Here is a 21,777-nt window from a genome sequence, read left to right on the forward strand (position 1 = left end):
AAAAAAAAAAAGACCAAAGTAAATACCTTTCTCAGGAGGTGAGTTTGACCAGGCCTGTAATATACTTAACACGAAATTTTGGTTCTGGTGTGAAGGAATTTTGGTTCTGGGTTACTAGACAGTAACCCTTCCAATTTAATTGCAGTATTCTTTGTATAAAATCTAGGTCACCCTCTCTTGTTTTGAATTTTTACCTTCATTATTTTTGAGTTCCCAGAGATTTGGCCTTTCATGGGCCCATGGCATAGAAGGCACAACAGATTGAAGATCTGGAAAACAAGGCTTCTGCCAACCAGGTCTGACCAGCGAGGTCATTCTGTGACCTTGGACAAACCACTTCTACTTTTCCTGCCTCCATTTCTCTTGTAAAACAGGCAAACGTGTCTAGATCCTAATTCTGAGAGCTTTATGGTTCTTGTGACCTGTGGTTTATGGCTAATTTGGTAATATTTCTGTTGAGCTTAATTTTGGATTTCACTTTGGACCCAGTGAAATGGCCAATAGTAAATACAAAAGATCCCTAATTCTGCGTATTTGTTTCTGTAGTTGTTCAGCTGAGTATCAATGGTGCTTCCTGGCCTCCTCTCTCTCACCCCTTCAACAGAAGTTTCATTACCAAGCAAATTAAATCCACAAATCTTAATCCATAAAACCTTTCCATCCAGACACAATAATGAGATTCATATTTGTGGTTTAGTATACCTAAGAAAACCTTAGATGAAATATGACTAGATCCATTGATACATTCAGACCACAAACTGCCCTGGTGTGGTCTGGTTTCAATTTTTGAAATAAAACTTCTGCAGAACATTTGCTTTTTCTTTGCCCATTTCTTGCCTAGACAGAAAAGAAAATAAAAAGTGGGTCTGACCAAGTGGCAACAATATAGATTCCTGTAAAATTCTGGAAAATTGTCTCAAAAATAGAAGTGAATTCATTTCTCAATAGAACATGAGTCCTCTATTTCAGCCCTCATCCAGAATTTTAAGAAGCCCAGATGGCTCTTTCACAAGTATTGAAAAGTGGGTTCTCAAGCTCTCGAGCCAAGGTTAAGGAAGCAAAGAGATTTATCTAGGAAGGACAAGGTGCAGGATGACACAACCCTAAATAAGAAAACTTCTGAATAGGGCTCTGTGACATGCTGGCTCTTGTGAAATGGTTATTAGCTACTTGATGCTAGAAAGTTAGTCCTGAAAGAGTTCAATAATTCTTAAGAAGTCATTATGACAGGAGAGAGAAGAGCATAGCCTGTAGAGTCAGAAGGACCTGAGATCAAATTTTACTGGGGAATCTGGATGAAATCCTGGAACTTTATGAATTGTGGCTTATTCAACTATAAAATAGAATGTCTCCAGGGTTGTTTGACACATTGACTAGATGAAGGAGCTATAAATGCCTAGAATACTAATAGTGAAGGCCACTCCAATGTTAGGATCTCATTCCTCCCCTTTTCCTTTTTGTCTGTCCTTATCAGGGAACTCCAGGACATTGGCCATACCAAAACAGGAGACTAATATTCTAGAGGTAGTTCAAACATTGGTTAAAATAACAATTGGTTAAGATAATTGGTTTGGGATAATAATTATATTTCAAAATCAAAAAACTTTTAATAATATAGCTATGTGCAGCTGCTTTGCGGAAGATTCTGTGGCCCCATTTGGACTCCAAGGGAAAAGGATTCAGCATAAATTAGCAATGTCCACTATGGGTATAGGAATGAGGGTGTGTTGGTATGTACACCAAATGCAGTTGAACCTCTGTAAGTCGACTGGTCAACATACAGAGGTGGTCAGCATAAGGGACCAGGCCTCCTGTACTAATACATACATGTGGTGCATGTCTAGTCTATGAAAATCAGGTCTATGAAATTAGGGAGGTGGCCAACTATGAAGGTTCTACTGTCTTTGTCATAGCAGAACCAGGCAGGTTTGAAAATCTATTTGAACCCAATACGCTGATACTCCAATGAATGGAATTCTGCTTGACTGGGGTTTACATTAGAAGGAGCCAAATGGAGTCACTGGCAATGAAAAAGCTTGTATAAATCAAGTTCAATACAACTTGATACATTTTGGTAGAAGATAACTCCTAAAAGGAAAATAGTATCTCTCAGACTAGAAACAGGGCACTGGGAACTTACGGAAAACTAAGACTATCCCAATAATTAATTTGTGTGATCCCAGGCAAAGAAAATGTCTAATTTTCCTTTCTCAAAATAGGACCATTTAAATGCTACAATAGTAGTGAACCTTGACTGAACACACTTGTGACAGGTACTGTTTTCTGTGCCTTCTGAAGATTATCTCATTAGATCCTCTCTAAGACCTTGGTGGTAACTCAGGTTTATCAATGAGCAAAGTGAGAGTACTGCATCCAGAAAGGAGAAGCAGGAATTGAGTCCAGGCGAACTGACTCATGAGTTTTAATGATGGCAAAGGGTGGGTTGCATGACTAATTTAAATGGGCTAACTTCATAAAGATGCAGTGGTCAGTGTTCAGAATAGCTATGAGCAATGGAAGATCTTTATGATTTATAGATAAAGCTAGGTGCACAGGAGCCTGAAAAATAGAGATACATCTAACCTTTGACTTGGCTTTAATTTAGCTGTGTGTAACTTTAAGCAACATTTTCTAAAATACAATCTACAGCATGTTGATGAGTATTAATGCAAGGGAAAGAGATTTTCTAATTCAACATTTTAGTTTAATTTAAACTAAATTTTATTTTAAGCCAAAGAAATTACACTGACTTATTCACTTCAGGACTTTGCAGGATCTTTAATGGATTCATGCTCATTGAAAATCTCCAAAAAAGGGACAGTAGGTAGAGTTTCCCAAATTTACTTGATTATACTGCCTTTGAAGTGTATCATGAGATTAGGTTTGATGGCCCACAATAGAGGCAGTGCTGACCTTTCTCATTTCCTGTCTTTATAAATTTGTTGGGAATGATGATATACACAATTGTGATCTGTCTGTGATGAAGTGTGGGACTCCAGCATAGAAGATTTTGAGCAACTCAAACCAAGAGTGACACAAATAGGTTACCATTTATCCTGTGCCTGGCACGTTACAGACGCTACTTAGTCATGATGTCAACTGTGTCCGTGAAGGACCACTGTTTGTTCTTTACTGGTAAAAATACTACAGGCTTGAGAAACTTAAATATGATGCCTAGCCAGTAAGTATTTGTGTCAGAATTAAGAATCCAGTCTTACAATTCTAAACTCTATGGTCTTTCTGCTATATCGAGTTCTCTTTTGAATGTAGCTATGTTCCAATAAAACTTTATTTACAAAAATAGGCTCTCACCCTGTGGTCTGCTGACCCCTACCGGAATATAGTAGTTAATAAATGACAGATTCTATTGTAAAGCCAAACATGGTTTGAAATAAACAGTAAGGAAACTTACATTTTGTTGACTACCTACTACATACTTGTTTTATGCCAAAATTTATGCTAAATACTTGTTACACATGCTATCGCTTATCTTGTCATCTGTCATGACAACTTGGTAAGATAGGTGTTGTGCCTATTTGGGAATTAAATTGAGACTCAAAGAGGTTCAGTGATTAGCTTAAGAGGCAGAGCCAGCTTTTGGACTCCGATTTGCAGTTTCAAAATTTATGCTTTCAACTACATTCAAAAGATAACTTTCATTCAATTTAAACCATTACTATTGGTATAATAAATATCAGAGGGAAACTCAACATCATTAATGTAAACTGAGTTGTTGGATTCCTAAAATGGGACAAGGTGGGAGGGTGGTGTTGGGGAATTGGGGCATACATGATTATTTCATTTATAGTTTTCAATGTGAGGGGAAAACTCAAAGCAAATGTACTGTAGGATGAATCTTTGAAGCCCCTGGACAGAAGCCTGCTTTCCTCAAGTCTGGCTGGGAAAGAAAGTTAACAAGTGAGAGGAAGAGAAAGTGAGAAGTAGCAGACAGGGGAGCTTAAAAATCTATCATTTCTGGAAAATTGGGCCTCACACTATGCACTAGCTAAAAAAAGTATGGTTTGCAAGAAATCAGACCAGGCACGAGAACATTTCAGAGGGTCTGGAAACTACCACTTGCATTTTTGAAAGCATGGACTTGTATGAATAAACAAAAAAGAAGTAAGGAAAGCAAGGGGTAGGGGAAGGCCTGCTATCCTGGATCATTTAAACCAGCACATGTCAGGAAAGTCAATAAACTTAGACATAAACATCAGATGGGAAGCAAGGGCAAATAGAAGATGAATCACACAAATGAACAACTTTTAATCATTCTTCTAAGCTTCCTTCAGGTATAGAGTTTGGCATTACGTTTTTTTGTTGTTTTGGTTTTGTTGAGATTGAGTTTCACTATGATGCCCTGGGTAGAGTGCCATGACATCATCATAGCTCACAGCAACTTCAAACTCTTGGGCTAAAGCAATCCTCCTGCATCCTCCTCCCAAGTAGCTGGGACAACAGGAGCCTGCCATAACACCTGGTTTTTTTCTATTTTTAGTAGAGATGGGGTCTTGCTCTTACTCAGGCTGGTCATAAACTTCTGCTCTCAAGGGATCTTCCTGCCTCTATCTACCAGGATGCTAGGAATACAGGCATTATGTTTGTGAAGGTGGACTTAGAAGATAAACTTTTATTTCTGCCTACCTCAGTATCTCTCTCTCTTTATAGATAGTTAGTGTGTCCATATATATGTGTGTGTGTCCATACATCCTATATTTTATATATATATATATACACACTATATGGACACACACACACACACATATATATATAAAATACAGAATACCCCCCCCATATATATATGGACACACACACACACATATATATAAAATACAGAATACCCTCCATATATATATGTATATATATATGGACAAACACATACATATATAATACAGAATACCCTGTATTATATTGCTGGGTTATGGTAACTGGAAATTAAGTATAAAGATTTAGCATATTAACTGGCAGAAGTCAGTAACATTTTCTTAAATGATTAGATAATAAATACGTTCGGTTTTGGAGTCAGGTGATCTCTGTCACAACTAGTTCCCCAGTTCTTGTGCAGAAAGTAGCTATAGGTGATGCATCAATGAATGAGCACAGTATGTTCCAATAAAACTTTATTTACAGAAACAAGCTGCTACCCCCTATGGTTTGCTGACCCCTGCTGGAATACAGTAGTTAGTTAATAAATAGCAGCGTCTATTGTAAAGCCAAATACAAATTGAACTAAATAGGAAGGAAACTAACATTTCTCTGAATGTCTATTATGTATTTGTTTTATGACCAATCTTATGCTAGATACCTTTTTTCTTTTTTACAGTTTTTGGCTGGGGCCAGGTCTGAACCTACCACCTCTGGTGTATGGGGCTGGGGCCCTACTCCTTGAGCCACAACCACCGCCCTATGCTAGATACTTTTTGCACATGCTGTCATTTGTCTTTTCACTTGTCAGGACAATGTGGTAAGACAGATGTTATGATGCCTTCTTGGGAATTAAATTGAGACATGAGGAGGTTCAGTGATTGTCTTAAGAGGCAGAGCTAGCTTTTGGACTCTGATTTGCAGCTTTAAAATTTGTGCTTTCAACTACATTGAGCTATACTGGGCTGACTCCTCAAGCAACTTCCTTCGGTTCATGTAAATTGAAAACTTAAATTCACCCTGCTCAGTAAAGAAAGAAATCAGAGTCCAAGTGGATTCCTTCACTATCTCCTTCCTACCCCTTCAGTAGCTCTTGGGTGGCTGTCCATGTGTAAGCACCAAAATATTTGGCCTCTGTCTTTTTCCCAGAGTCTCTGGCTGGATCTCAAGTTTTACACACTTCCTCTTTGGAGAATGCTTATGCCAAGGTGTACCATTTGCAAATGCTAATTAGTTTCTGGGCAAATATTGGCCAGTTTCCACTGGCCTGAGATGGGGTCCTAGAATCTTCTGAGGCCTGGCTGGGTTCTTTGATTGTCTTAGCCAAACAGAGTTGCTTATTAGGATGACAGTAGGTCTTGCCTCTACTTCTAAAGCTGGGTTTTCCTGCCTGGCATGCCCATTTCAGCCCAAATGGTATGTTTAACTTGTAACTGTAGATTTAGAGGACTGAGAGCAAATTTACAGTCTCTTTAAAGTCTATAAAGCCGTATACTCCATTGCAGAATTTCTCAGGCCATGTTCCAAGATGTTTTTAGGTAAGTGTCCTATGGAAGAAGTATTTGTAGTTCATTAAGTTATTTGTGGTTAAATAACAAAGTTGAACAGATTAATTGCTGCAGGATTTCTTAGGTAATGGATTCTCCTGCCCCAAACCTTCCATTGGCTTCTAATGACACCCAGAATAAAACCCAATCCTCCAGCCATGGCCCGCAGAACTCATTCCCTCCCTTCATTCAGGTGTCTGCACAAACAGCACTCCACCTCCCATCCTATCTAGTGCAGTAGTCCTCTCACCACCAGGCCTTGTTTGTTCCCTTATCTTGTTTTATATTTCTTCTTAGCAAATATCACCACCTGCAATTTTGCCATATGCTTATTTGATTCCTTTAGATTGTCTGATTGCTCCCATACCATGGTGTGAATATCTGTGTTTCCCCAAAATTCATATGTTGAAACCTAATCACGGATGTGATAGTATTAGCTGGTGGGATCTCTGGGAGGTAATTAGGTCGGAAGACAGAGCCTTCACAAACTGATTAATATCCTTGTAAAGGAGACCTCGGAGGGCTGTGTTGCCTCTTCTGCCATCTAAGGACACAGAACTCACCATCTATGAATATGAAGATATTGAACATGCAGGCACCTTAGTCTTGGACTTCCTAGCCTTCAGAACTGTGAGAAACAAATTTTTGTTGTTTAATAAACCCCTCAGTTCATGTTACTATGTATTTTGTTATAGCAACTTGAGTGGACTAGGAGGTCCCATCCTAATGTAAAAAGTCTGTGAATAAAAGGATGTTACCTATCTTGTTTTCTATTATATTGCCAGCCTTTATATGACATAAAAGTCATGAATTTCCAAGAACAAGACATGGTTTCAAGTGTCCCCCAAATGAATTTTGCCATGTCATTAGAATGCTGTCCCACAGGACACACTTTTGGGAACTGCTTCTCCAGTTGGGTCTTATCACCAAAAACCATTTCAACAACAGGTAACAAACAACCCCAGTAAAGCCAATTTCTGTGCTAATCAATGCACATTTACTTAACTATTCAATCTCCACAATAACCTTGCGAAGTAGATGATACTATTTTGCTTTTAATAAGAATAAGGAAAACGAGCTTAGAGAAATGAAGTAACTTGGCCAAGATCACATAGCAAGAAAATATGTGTTGAACCCAGACGTTTCTTATGCCACGTCCATATGTTTATCTATTATTTAGTCCTTCCCCTGGGCTGTGAATTTCTGCATGTCCTGGGACAGAGAGTCTTTTGTCTCCATCCCTCCCTTGAGACTATTCTTTTCTCCCACTAGTTGTTGACTGATCCTTTTTATTACCTCCAGATTTTCAGCTATTTCTTGTGACTCAGCCTCAAATCCCCAGACAGGACTCCTCTGTCCTTGGTACTGGTTTTCTGAACTCCCAAGCAATGCATGCTTTTATCCTGAGGGCCACCCTGAAATCAGGGACATTCCTTGAAGTCTTCAAGTCTGTGTCCTGATGGTTTCCTATAGCAGGGCTAGGGAGGCTTCTTCTAGTCACATGTTGTGACATCACTCTGCACAGTCATAAGCTTAGAGGTGAAGTGTGAAAACAAGTGCAAGTTCTTGGCTTTCTGAATAAACCCCAAAGAGGAAAGAGAAGTCCAAATGTGGGACACAGCAAGGACCTTTGCCAGTTGTTGAAGAGTAATTTTACTCCAGTTGTGCCAGGTTTCAGATAAATCTGAATCTGCACAAATTTTCCTTTTTAAGAACTACATTGTCTGGAGTGGTTGACCTATGAATAGACAGATAACTCTAGAATGATAAGGGAGATGATGGGAAAAACATGGGATAAGATGAGATAACAGAAAAGGGGCATCTAAGCCATCTGAAAAAGGTGGTATCTCAACTGGATTTTAAAGAATAGGAATATGAGTAGGTGAAAAACACAGGGAGGGACGTTCTAGGTGAGAGGGAATGGTATTTATAAGGACAAAAAAACCCCAAAACACTCAGAATGAAGAGCAGGAATTACAGCTGAAGGAATTACAGCAGGAATTACAGCTGTATCTCTTTGGAGATACAGGATCTCTTTGGAGACTTCGAGCCAGGTCAGGTGAAGCCTTGAATGCCAAGCTGAGGGTCTGAATTTTTCCTGCAGGTAGAAGAGGACCATTTGGAAATCTTGAGGGATAGGAATGTTGATGTTCACTACCCAAGGTTGAGGGATAGACCAAAGGGATAAGCTGGGGTGAAAGGGGACAGTGGGTGAGCTATTAGAGTGGGCCATTGTGAGATGCACAGGCAGGAAGTGAGGTGATGATGATGGAGAAGGTGGGTGACAATGATTTGTTATATAGCAATAGATAACCAATACAGAATGATTATTCATAGTTACCCTTGGTTCAGTCTGTGCAAGCTAAGGTTCTTCAGAGAGTGAGATTCTGTTTATTTTTCTTTTCCAAAGGAATGTCTTAATTCTACAGCTTTTTATGTTGTCTCTGGCTTCCAAGAAGAAGAGCCAGGAGACCTAGGATTCTGCCATGACCCTGCTGCCAACTGGCGGGAGATCTTAGAAAGATTTTGCCCTTTTTCATCTCACTTTCACCATCTTTAAAATGAAGGATGTTAAACTGGGCCAATACTTTATAAAAACTTTTTTTTTTTGCCACAGAATCATTTCTTCAAATAAAATTTCATAAGGGAGCTCAGTGCATGAAAACAGATGAAAGTAGAAGGGCTTTAGTTGAAGTAAGGGTAAGTGGAGTCCCATGCTTGGCCTCCTCTCTCTTCATGGCAGCTCCCAAATCACCTCTGAGGTGTCTTTTCAAATACAGTGTGCAAAGGCCCTGGCTTAAAGGCTTCCCATCAGGCTTTTAGTTTCAACATTCAATGGATTCTAGAGAAAATCTCATTTTAATTTTTAAACAACCAACCTCTAAGCCAGATACTCTTTGATAGCATCTCTGCACCAACTTCTAATGGCCATCCCATGTCCCATGACCCTGGGCATCTCAGAAAGTTGGCCACTTCCACTGGGGACTGTGCTAATGGTGAATCTGCCCAGGCTGGGTCTTTTTTGGCTTCTGGAGCTCCCTAGCAGGTGGATTTCCTCTGCTGCATCAGATCTCCTTAGATGTTTGCCACCTGTCTTTTCCTCGGTGGAAAATCATGGCTTCTTTCTACAGATGTACTCATGTATTTTTTAAAAGAATATTTTTTTTCTTTTCACAAGGGACACACTTTTTAATTTTAGATTAATATGAGGGTACAAAAGATGAGGTTGCAATATTTGCATTTGTTAGGTAAGATCACTGTTGTAGTTGTGTCCCACAACCAGGAGGTGTGCCATATATCCTTACATTGTGCCCGTTAGGTGAGAGCATACCTCTCCTCCTCCCTTATACCCCCTCCCCCCAGCTTGAATTAAATTGAGTTTTTCTCTTATGTGGGAATGAATTAGTTCATCCACTGGCTTCATATTAGTATGGAATACATTGGATACTTGCTTTTGCATTCTTACAAGGGATACATTTTGAAGGTCACCCTCTTATATCTGCCTTAGTTTTATTGAAATGTATCCTACTAGAATAATTGTTCATGGTCAATCGTTTTTCTGTCCTTATCACTGTAGCAGGAGTTTTTGTTTCCAAGCTTTAAAGGAGCATTTTGTATTTTTAGTCTTCTGAAATTTCTCTTTCCCTTTTCATAACCTCATTCTACCAATCACTTCTTTTTATCTTAATCTGAAGGTATTCATATTTATTTAATGATTTTTTTTTCTTTTTAACATAAAAGCATATACAATTCAATTTGGTTGGTAGCTTTATGAATGAAGCTGTAACCAAAATGTGCCTAGACATATGCTCCAAAACTTGCCAGATATTTATACTACTCCAATGCATGGACTTTCCATAAGGCTTTACAACCTAAGATCCATGGTGAAATCTCATGAAGAGGTTTCTTTCAATTTACCACATATGTGCTCAGGGCTACTTTCTCAGAAACACTAGAGCTTTGTTTTAATTTTGTATTAAAATTTATAAAATGTAATCTATAACATATACTAACCAACTGAATAATTTTAAAAAGAAAAGAAAAGAAAAGAAAGTTTGGTAAAGAGTTTATGAGGGTGGGGCATGGTGGCTCATGCCTATAATCCTAGCACTGTTAATATTTTGTATCTTGGTGCCTACATCGGATGCAGTGTTCCCAAGGGTCCCTGGACAGCAGGGCCAGTGGCACTCTTGGCTCTCTCCTTCTGGCTGTGCTGTGTTGCTTCTTCAGGTGATGTTACATGCATTCATATTCCATTGTGTCCCTAGCAAAGTTCCCGCAGGCACTGCAATTAGCCACTGCTATTATTCCCTATGCTGTATTTGTCAGCTTAGAGTTTTGGACACAGATATTCAATATTTTTCATTTAATATTCAATTCTACCACCTTTTCTTTTTCTTTATTTCTTCTCTTTCTTTTTTTCTTTTTTTTTTTTTTATACTACCAGGCATGGTTTATCTCTCTACACACCTATGGCTGATGAAATTTGAGCTCTTCTACTTCTCCAAGGTATCACCTTGCTGAGGTCCACCCTTGGCAATTCACTCATTTGTTTTACTCTGTAAGCACTGCCCTCACTAGGTATCTGCCTTTTAAGGTGTAAATATTCCACTATTCTAGTAGCCTACTGTCTGGAACTTTATTTCTTTTCTTGAAAGCAGGACTAACTCTGGAGTCATGTGGCATATGGGAAGAAGCAGACTTTGGGGGAGTTATATCCGGGTAGAGATATGAAAGACACCACCTTCTATTCTATACAAATGACAATGTTTCCAGACCTCAGCAAAATAATTTCTACTAGCTGGAATAATCCGAGAGTGATAAACAGAAAAGTTTATCAATTTACACATTTATGAATTCTTAAGCATCCTACTTTATTAAAAATACATCTTAACATGTGAAGATGCTTCATAAAACATAGAAGAGAGTCACCAAAGTGGCACCAAAAACACTTTCAGAGGTAAAGCGGTGCCGCATTACTCTTCCATTTCCTTGGGGACAGCAGAGAGTTTCTTTAACAATAAGCCTGATACCTGCCCACAGATAAATACTCCAGCAGACACAGTTGCTGCCTCACTGATGTTCTTGACCTTAGTGGTGCATAGTCTATTGGAACAGAGGAGAAGATCATGGGGTCAATTATGACAGAAGTCAGTGGGAGAAGCAGAGAGCTCTGCAGGATCCTGGTGGATGAGACTTAAGGCAGCCTACAGGGCAAGCCCAGCTTCACTTGGGCAGCACTTGCTCACCTGAATCCACACTTCATGTCTTAGGCGGGGCGGAGGGAGGCGCTGTGGCCAGGGCTTTGCCATCATGCAGCTTACAGTCTAGCAGAAAAAAGATCTTACACTAGGAGTTGTACACTGCTTATTTAGTATAGTTCTGGAGGAGGTGAAAGCTTAAGGGGCAAGTTGGAGACAGCAAAAATGCCACCTGGCTAAAGAGAATATCAGGTCTGAAAAAAGGTGTGGACTCTTCCTTAGCTTTGCTGTGTCTGGCCCTCATTCCTGTCAGAAGATGAGCAGAAGTATGGTGCTGGGCATGTCTGGCCACGGAGTGTGAGTTCCAGCTCCACCAGCCATCTCTGCATGGTGTTGGGTGACAACTTAAAACTTTTCCAGCCTCTAGTTTCCCACCTTTTAAGGGGGGCAGGTGAATGACACCTACTGGAAACTATAGTTGATGATTAAATGGTATAATGTCTGTAAAGTACTTGGTAAATGTTTGTTATGATTATTAATAGCTATTATGATTAGCTATTAATTATTAGCTATTATGATTATCCCCTAGGCCTTACCTAGAAGAACATCTTAGACACATTCTTGTTGAAATTAGCAATAGCCAACTCACCTGCTTTGGGGTAAAAGGTGAATATTGGCTAATTCTGAAGCAAAGCCATCTACTTTCAGAGCTTATGAAATATCTCTGGCTCTTGACATAGGGTATTTGGGGAGGGTTAAAGGACCAACCAGAGCTATTTGAGTTACCATGGCTACATAATTAAGGATCTGTGAACTTCAGGAAATTTCAAAAATCTGAGACAAGTTGGCGTGAAATATTTTTTCTTAAATTTCCACTCACAAATAGACTAAAAATACACATGGAAGGGATTTTCCATTCACGATCTGCTTTCAACATGGGCGTTTTGCTTTTACTGCGTGGTGGAGGGTCAAGGAGAGGAAGGATCCTGTTGTGGCTGACAGTGAGCAGAGGCTGCACATGGGAGATAAGGGGAAAGGAAAAAGCATTTCTAGGCTCACAGGCATGAATAAAAGGAAAAAAAGTAGAAAGCAATCTGGTCACCAGGGTGAGAACCAAGTAGGTATGTAGGCCTTTCCCCTCTTCAAAGGAGCCCCTTATGGTAGGTAGGGCCACCACTGCCTTTGTGTTGGGCAGAGTTCTTGTGTGGGGTTGGCAAGAGCTAGTTCTGTCACAATTTGAAGGGTTTCACTAACATTCATCTAATGTTTCCCATACATTGATGGTGTTCAAAATGGTCCAGGGTTCATTTCAAGGGGATTCCCTGGTATCTTCCCAGAATGAGAAGTGTCTGAATCACAATCTTCTGCTCTGTGTCTTCTGCTGAATTGGGATCTGCAGATTGGATTCTACCAGCATTTCCCTGATTGTCCAGGGATTTACTGCCCCTGAGGCTGGAACATACCAATTTAACTTTGTCTCAATGTCAGCTCTGTGAAAACCCGATATTCCGCTCACCTGGCTTTCAGAGAGGGTGCGGGTACAGCTCTGGTTTCACAATCCAAGCTCCCACCCACAGAGCATGGAGAAGTGGGTGCCTACTTTTCTGGAATGAAAATCAGCAGTAGTTGACCTGACTGCTACCTCTAGTTTCATTCTTCTTTCCCACCGAGGGCAGAAATTTGAACTTTTCTGTTTCCAGGCAGACTTGCACCACCATGAGCTGACCTTTTCTGAGCACCGTGAAAAATGATCCATGCCAGGCTAGGGCTATTCTGTAAAATCAATAGACACCAATGCCAGTTGGGGGCTTCTCTACCATCTTGGCCACTCACCAAGATACTGTGATGACTCCTGCACTCAGCCAGCCCAGCCTGGCTGCAGGAGGCAATGGGGCATAGCGGAAAGAGTAGTAGGGTTTTTAGTTAGAAAGCTTGGGTCAAAGCCAACTCTGGCACTCACGGATAGACTCAGATGAGTCACTTGATTTTCTTGAGGCTCGATTTCTCTCTCCATACAACGGAGCTAATAATTCATAATTTGCATTGTTAGACCGAGAAATAGGTGAGAAGATTTGGCAAATCCTCCTGCCAAAGGTGTCACGTACTCCTCGACATTAACTTTGGGTGTTTTATCATCATGAAGGGATGCATATTTACAGCCAACTCAGTGGTTGCAACCTACTTCTACATTTTAAACTGAAGTGGCTTTAGGATGGAGGGGCTTGTGATTTATTTAGGTTAGCTGGATATACATATATGTGTATATATATATATATATATTTTTTTTTTTCTATAGAAAAGCACAGATAGATGTCTTTAGAAATCTAGGGAGAGGAGAGAATAGGTGTTCTTAATTCATTGCAAGCACTAGAAAGAGCAGGATTAATGGAGATATGTTTTTCATTCTGTCAGCTTGAATTCCCTTCCCAAATTCCATTCTGGTTATATGATCAGGCTACCGCTGTATTTATGGGTGGCCACGGTCTGCCTGGAGGGGCATATTTAGTTAGAAAGGAAGTATTTTCCTTCTAAAGGCAGTGCAAGAAGCAGAGAAGCATTGAGAAAGAACATGACAGAATGGAACTCTGCCTTAGTGACCATGGGCACATGGTCTGGAACCTGGCTCCCTCACACTGAGTTCTAGGGCTCTGAAAAATTTACCCAATCTCTCCACTCACCAAGCTATTTCTTTGACCAACAGCCAAAGTCTAAGCCTCAGAGACCAGCTCGGATGTTTAGCAAGATGATGTCCACCAAAGCCCTGTAGATTAGAGAGTCGCTTTATCATGTATTTTGGCTAAGAATCATTAAAATTAGTTAAAATAATCAGCCTTGCTTAAGCCAGTTAAGCTTCTCACACATATTCCCATCTACTGCACTATTTAGGGAATTGCAGAAGGTGACTAAGAAGGTAAAATATTCCTGTTGAAGTGCAGAAATGCAATGTGCGTGTGCCCTGCCCAGTTTCACGATTTGTAAGTGAATTTTGTGTTGTTCAAGATTCTATGGAAGTGTCCCAGAGGGTAAGAGTGATGGAGTAAGTTTCACCTAAAGCAGCCCCACATTGCCTGTCATATACTCAGGTTTCACCCCATATTCACATGATGAATGTTGCCATTGTTAAAAATAAGTTTAAAAATCATTGTCTTAAAACATTCATCTGGGACAAATTCCTATAAATCGATAAGCAGGAAAAAAAAAAAAAAACCAAGAAAACCTTCCATTTTTTTGAACCCTTACCACGTGCCAAGAGTTTTCCATGTATTACCTGATTTGAATGTTGCAAGGGCCCTCAGCCTCATTATATGAATGACAAAGCTGAGGTCTGGGAGGTTACTAACTTCTTGGAGTGGGGAGAGGGAGGTGGTTAGTGGCAGATAAGAAAGGGAAGCAAAGTTTTAAAATGAAGCATAGAGGAAAAATACTTTTAATGATGGTAAAGCTTGGGAACACCCTTTCCAAACTTTATCCAATTCACCCTGTTTGAACAAACCAGAAAATACTCACATCATGCACACTTTTCTTCCCCCCAGCTTGATCACCTTCCTGAAATGCACAGAGCCAAATATACACACTAACTTGTATCTCTTGCAAAGCGCTCGGTTGCATATGCTGCCAGCAAACTTTCCATGGGTTTATTTAGGACTGAACAAACCTTTCCCCAGTCTGGACTTGGGCTCACCATATCCCAGGATGAGGTGGAAACTGGCTGGGGTGGGCAGCAGTTTTCATTTCTAAAGCACATATGGGAAAGCGCCATTAAAAAGGAAAAAAAGGTCCACAAGAACATGAAAAAGGGATATTCATTCTTCAAGGGAGGCTCTCTGTCCTGCTCTCCCACTGGACAGAAAGCATTTCCAACTAGTCCCCAGCCATATTGTACTTTACAGCCAACAGCTTTAGAATCTGCAAGTCCCTAAACGCAAAACCTAGTGACATTCTGGAATCAGAACACGATATTTACATCCAGCCCGGGGCTGCTACCTTTTCTCCCAAGCTGTGCCAACATAGCCTCCTGTTTGTAAAACACAGCCAAGTCTCTGACCTGCCAGCCTGGTGGGACGCTCTCAGACAGCGGGGGCTGGGCGCAGGCTGAGGAACAAGGCACAAGAAACAGTCCACAATTGGCTAAGTGCCTCTTTTAACTTCCAGAGTGATGGCAGTTTGGGGCAATGACAACGATTATCCAAACTTCCAGCTATTGAGCACTCACTGCCAGTTTCTTTCTTTGTACCTCATTTTTGCCTCATAACAGCAACAAAAGTTATTGTCCCCATTTTAAAGAAATGGAAACTGAGGCTCAAGAGGGTTATGGATTTTTCTCAGGGACATATGTGGTGGTAGTGATGAGGAATAACAAAGTTACCTCTGGCTTTGAAACCTGAGCTCTTAATCCCCTTATAACATTGATGAGTAACAGGAGCCCCTGTGTTCTTTCCAAAGTCCACCAGGGGAGGAAGGTATCCCTGTACCTGGGGGGAGTTGTGCTGAGGGTTTTCTGTGATGAGAGGAGAGAAGGGAGAGATGAGTCTAAAGAGATGTGAGATAACACCGCCTCCACACATCCCAAACACGCATATGCGCCCTGGCTGAGGATCAGTGAATCAGGAGGTATCCACGAGACATCCCGTTGCCTTTCAAAACAGAAGCTGGTGTTTACCACTCTTCAACTGGCCCTAGCAATCACCTCCTCTTTCCTGCCCAGGACCTTCATCTCTTTGCATGTCCGACCGCAGGATGGATGCTGTGAGGATCAAATGATGGGATGGGTACCAAACCCTCTGTGAACTGTAAGGGTTGTTTGGCTGTGAAATTTTCTTGTTCTCTCTGAAATCTTCTATCCATCTCCCCTGAATCCATCCCAGAGCAAGGCTATGAGAAAACTCCACTTTAAAACTTTACTTCCCTAACTCCCAAAGAAAGAATATCTGCAGGTGGATCAACCAGGCAAGGGGTTAAGAGAAAATTCTCACTTTTTCTCTGCAGAACAGGCAGATAAAAACTTTACAAAAAGTTCCTTCCAAGTGTGACTATTCACAGAGCTAAAACAAAAGTGTGAAAATGCGTCACCGGAGAGGGGGACAGGTCTGATACCATAAAGTGCATCTGATCATAACCAGCACATACCTGCTTTTGCCAGTGGTGAGAATAAAGCAAAACATTTATAATGATAAAACCACAACCCGTGTCGTGCCAGCAACGCAGAAAGTACATCCTAACGATCTTTGGTGATGGGAGTGAAACAGACTTACCTTTTCGTAGCTCGAGAGACCTAGATCTCTGAGAGATCCATGGACGAAGTACCTGGGCGAGAAGAGAAGCGGCGACTTCCCACGTGCGGGGCTCCCCAGTACCCCCAGCCGAGCTGTCTTTGTGCGGAGGAGAGGCGCGTGTCTGCGCGCAGGAGGGGCGGGTGACAGTAGCTGGCTGTGGCCAGTGCAGCCAGCTTTGGCTGGCTTATATAGCGAGCTCCTTCCTCTGTAATGGGACGCCTCGCCTCCAGACATCCTTTCCCACTTTTTCAGTTGGCGGATTAAAGGAACAGCCCTCCCAGCGGAACAGGGTTAGCTCATGAAAGACGCACTCGCTCCTGGCTCTCCGCCACGGAAGGAACCCATTTGCATACAATTTATGGCTTAAGTAGGAATTCTTGCTTCCCCGCCTCCTGCCCCCGACACAGAATACTTGTTAGTGAAGTGTGATTTGTACTTTGCTCCTCACACGAGTTTTCTGATTGCGAGACAGAAACCGGACCAGCGGCTCTGGCTCTGGGACCCGGGGCTCACCTGGCTCCGGGCTGCAGCTGCTCAGTGGCACCTTGGAGAAAGCGCGGGGACCGAGCAGAACTGAGTTCCTGGAAAGAGTAGATAAAGCCCTTCAAATGCCCTGGGCTTTAGGGTTTGTCTGGGCCAGCAGAGAGATAACCCAGGATTAGTTCTTAGCAGGTGGGGACCAGGCGGGCAACACAGATCAGTCCTGCCTTTCTAAGGTGGGAGCCAGCCATGCCCAGCTGCCCCAGGCTTCTTTGTCCCAGCCCCAGTGTCCTACCGGGGAGGCTTTTTGACATTGTTCATGCCTCATGTCTGATGGGGTCTTTTCTGCTGCATCTCCTGGGGAAAGGGGCTTCTGAGGTTTTGTCTCAGTGCTGAAAGGTGTCTCCCACAGCCTTTTCTTTAAAGAAAAGTAATAACTTAAAAGGGTAACAACGTAATCTTTGAGCCATAAGCCCGGCTTTGCTTTCCAGCCTGCTGTGGATGGTTTCCAAGCTCTGAGTCATCCCTTCTTCGTTCCGTGGTTAGCATGCATTGAGTATCCGAAGGGCACACAGGGGCATTTGAGGGAGTGGGAAGGAGCGCTTCGCCCACGCTGGAGGGATTTCTGGGCCTGTTGCAGCGTAGAGTCAGGTGTGGAGGGAAAGGAAACGCAGGTAACCTGTACTACCACGGAGCCCTCCTTTATTACAGCTTGATCAGAGGCGCCACAGGGCACTTCAGGAATGCGGATTTCATTCCATCCCTGCAGCCACTGAGACCTTTTTACAGATGAAGAAACTGAGGTTTAGAGAAGTAATGTTACTTCACTAAGGGCAGACACCTGGGGAGCGTTTGGATGGCAACCACTGGGCTCCCCAGTTCTTTTCCATTACACATGACTGTCCAGAAATAGGGCGCGATGATATTTAAACAGAATTTTATGCCCTATTGGATCGTTACAACATTTGGATAGAAATCACTACCATATTTAAGTATGGAAAATATATTTCTTTGTTCCATAAAGCTAATGAGGAGAGAGCTTTGATTTTTTTTTTTAATCGACTACTAATAATGGTGGTCTCAATTATCCACTGATTTTCTGTACTAAATGATATCATCCCCACAGGTATTATTACTAGGGGCCTCTGTCTCCCCATCTGGAAAAAGAAAAAAAGCAGGACAGGATTAGGTCATCTCTGCGGTTGCTTTAGCTCCAGAATTTTAGGATTCTCTGCTCAAGTGACCCAGACAACAGGAAAGCCCATGAATAGTCATGTTCTAAAACAGCTCATTTGGACTTTTTAAACCATTTTGGCTGATCCCGATATTGGTTGTTTGGGAAGTTTTTAATTCTGTGCGTTAGCCAAAGCATATTTCAGTAGCACGAGGCTGTGTCTTTCAACCAACTGTGAATGTTTCCAGACCTCCTGGATCTCCTCTGTTTGCTGAGTTTATCTCCTGTGTTAGAGAATGAAATGTCGGGAAGCGCACAACACACGTATATGGTATGTGAACTATATTCGCATATAATATATCAACAGTCCATATTTATAATTACAGGTGGGTATTAAGACCAGAGAGTATCATCCAACTGGATGATAAATAGGGCTTTCTCTGGGAATGTTGCAAACCCAACCCCCTCTCCTAACCCTCCCTAGTATTCTACAATCACTGATTAGTGTCTATTGGAAGTGTCTTAGCCAATCACGAGAAAATAGATCCAGATACGACCAGGCTGGCCCCCAAGGCAGGAAACAAGCTAATGCAGCTGACATATAAGAATACTATTATGATGGAGTTCACAGCTATCATCGCAGTATATTCTGCTAACGCAAGAGACGAGAGGATTAGCTTTATTTATGTATCACGAGAAGAGGCTACTTGTAAAAGGCATTTTCTCCAAAAAGCTATTTTGCATCTTAAGCCACACCTTGGCATTTGACTGAGGAGCTCCAGACAGCATGTGTTCCATCTTCTGGCCTTTGGTATTCTTTATTCCAGGCAAATGGGTCAGTCTATGAACATATATTACATGCTGTCCAACACCTCAGCCTTTGCTTATGCTGAAGAATTCTCACCTCCATCTCCTCACATCTATCACCCATTTCTGCTCTGACTTCATCGTGGAGCTTCCAAGATACATTTCTTCCACAGTAATTGCTTTCACACACTGTACTATCTGCGAGGACATTCATTGCTTCTACCTAGTAGGACTGTGTGTGGTTCTAGATTTTCCTCCTAGACCCTATGCTTTCTGCCGTGATCACCTCTGCCTTTTCTGTGCCCAGCACAGAGCATTGCAGAAATGCAGCAAATGTTTATTAAATGAAATAAAGGGGGGAGCCAATAAATGTTTGCTATGTTGTGCTTTACAGTTAAATTCTTCCCTTTTCACCCACAGAGCCTGACAAGAAAACTGGATCATTGTGTCCACCGGGTTCATTGCACAGGATCAGGAAAGGGGCACAGAGGCGAACAATCACTTACTTAAGGCGGTTGTGCCTGTTCTCCGTGCAGATGACCATTGCAGTCAGAACTAAGTGACCAGACCACACCAGACATTACAGCAGAGAAGGTTTATGGAAATTAATAACCATTTATCCTCCTGTTTGGCAGAGGCCATACCTCTTGGCATCTGATCTCTGATGGCTGCGTTCTCCTCAGTGTGGTAAACACTTTTCCCGCGTGAGAGGACAGAATGAATGGATGTAAACACCACCTCTGCATAGACTTCCTGCCAAAGGCTGCTCTTGTTGTTGCTTGTTTGCGATTCTTATTCACAGGTTGCTGGTGGAGGCTGTGGTTTGGAGGACAGAGGGAACGTGGGAAGTCATCCCAGGTGAGATCATTCTCATCTCCTTAAAAGTCTGTTAAATGTAATACACATTGTTTCACAGACAGACCAGCCAGTGAGTGGAATGTTGGACAACACTAGCCCTATCTGAGGAAGCTGAGTGTTCACTTCCCCACGGGACCCCCTGCTTCCCACTCTGATGATACACTGCTTCACTACTCCCACCCTCCTCCTCCTCTTCTTGGGATTCATCTCGTGTGCTGACTCTAGTCCAAAAGTCCCAGGTGATTCTACAGTTGCCAGAAATCTCTCCCAAAGCAATGAAGGGGCTCTAATCCAACCCAGTGGGCCAGGCTATTTAATTAGATGCATTTCTTTAGAGTCAAGGTTTCCCAACTTGCCTGCGGATCTTTGCTGAGTGCTCTGCATTTCCATCACTTCCCACTTTTTCTTAGACAACAAAGGGTAGAAAAGCTCAAAGACTTTAGCAAGTGAGTAGCAAGACAAATGAGAGCCTCCCTGCCAGCTGGCATTAATGCACGTGGGCCGCACTATCAACAAGTATGCCGATTGTCTGGTCAACACAGCAGAGTAGGAAGAGCTCTGGTCAAGGGTAGGTCCAAATCCTGATGCTGTATAAACTTACTGTGCGACCGCTGGGCAGACCCCTGTGCTCCCCCAGCTCTCACTGTCCTGGCTACCAAATGGGCAATTCCTAAGTATCTTAGTAACTCTCACATTTTAAGTAATGTTATAAAGAAATAATTTGGAAGCCTCTGAGCCTTTGCACATACAACTCCCTAGAATGATCACTGTCTCATCCACCTGGCAAATTTGTTTATTAGTTTTTCAAGATTTACTTTGTGGTATTTTTTCTAAGGAAGTTTCCATGACCCTCACACCCAGAGAGCAGGCCTGTCTTCCACACTCATGCATACTACCATGTTTGATGTTTAGCATGTTGCACACTCTATATTTACCTCACCTGTCTACCCTACTTGACTGCGGACACCGGAGGGCCTTTGCATCTATCTGCTTATTCGCAGATCTGTTTATAATCAGCACCTGTTTTATGGCTATGCCACACCATTTGTTAATTACTTTGAATATCATCCCTGTATATCATAGTTTTTAAAATAGCATAGGGCCTATAATAGATTGTTAAGGTAAACAATAAAAATAAACTTGAAATGATTTGTTAAATGATTAGAGGCTTTAATTGTTATCAATCATTTACTAATCCATTTCCCCAACTGGTCCATGGGAGATCCCTGAATGCAAGCGACTGTGCTTTTCACCTGTACATGACCCAAGCACTGAAAATCAATTACTGTTTCCAATAAGTGACTGGTCAGTTGATTGGCTATGTGATGGAAAAGGTAATATTATTAACATAATATTGGCACAAGCAGTCTTAGGTTCCATTCAGCTTGGCTCTTCCAATGTGAATTAACTTGATAAAAACATGTTTCCTTTCTGAAGCTCAGTTTCCTGTTTTACAAGAGTGGAATAAAAATCTATAACTTTAGTACCTCCCAGAGCTGGTGTAAAGACCAAGAGAGTAGAAAAGAAAGTGCTTAGCAAACTGCAGTGCCCAGTGTACAGATTTTTGGTACTGAATGATGTACGGTCTCCCCCACTCCACCATCACCACCACCAGTCCCAGTGGACAGCCCACTCTTTGCATAGCTGTATTGTGCTTGTGAAAGCCTGACTTCCAGCTTCTATCTGAAGCATTTCTGGGTTCTGCAGGAGTTAGTTAGCAACAGAGAGAGGTGAGTTGAAGCCACCTGGGCTGCCTTGTTAACACTTTCTAAAGACTGCCTTTAGAGAAAGGG

The 21,777-nt window shown here is 41.8% G+C and overlaps 1 protein-coding gene across 2 annotated transcripts in view; it reads right to left on the reverse strand.

The window, feature by feature from the left end:
- The window catches only part of TNC (tenascin C), a 95,738-nt gene extending 78,936 nt beyond the window's left edge, over window positions 1–16,802 (reverse strand). For both annotated transcript variants that reach the window (XM_023510497.1, XM_023510499.1), the window contains exon 1: window positions 16,645–16,802. The gene's annotated coding sequence lies outside the window, so the exon portion shown is untranslated. The remainder of the gene's footprint in view (window positions 1–16,644) is intronic.
- Between the last annotated feature and the right edge of the window lie 4,975 nt (window positions 16,803–21,777).

The sequence above is a fragment of the Otolemur garnettii genome, unplaced genomic scaffold (assembly GCF_000181295.1).
Source record: "Otolemur garnettii isolate 467f Iridium unplaced genomic scaffold, OtoGar3 scaffold00014, whole genome shotgun sequence".
NCBI classification, from domain to species: Eukaryota; Metazoa; Chordata; class Mammalia; order Primates; family Galagidae; genus Otolemur; species Otolemur garnettii.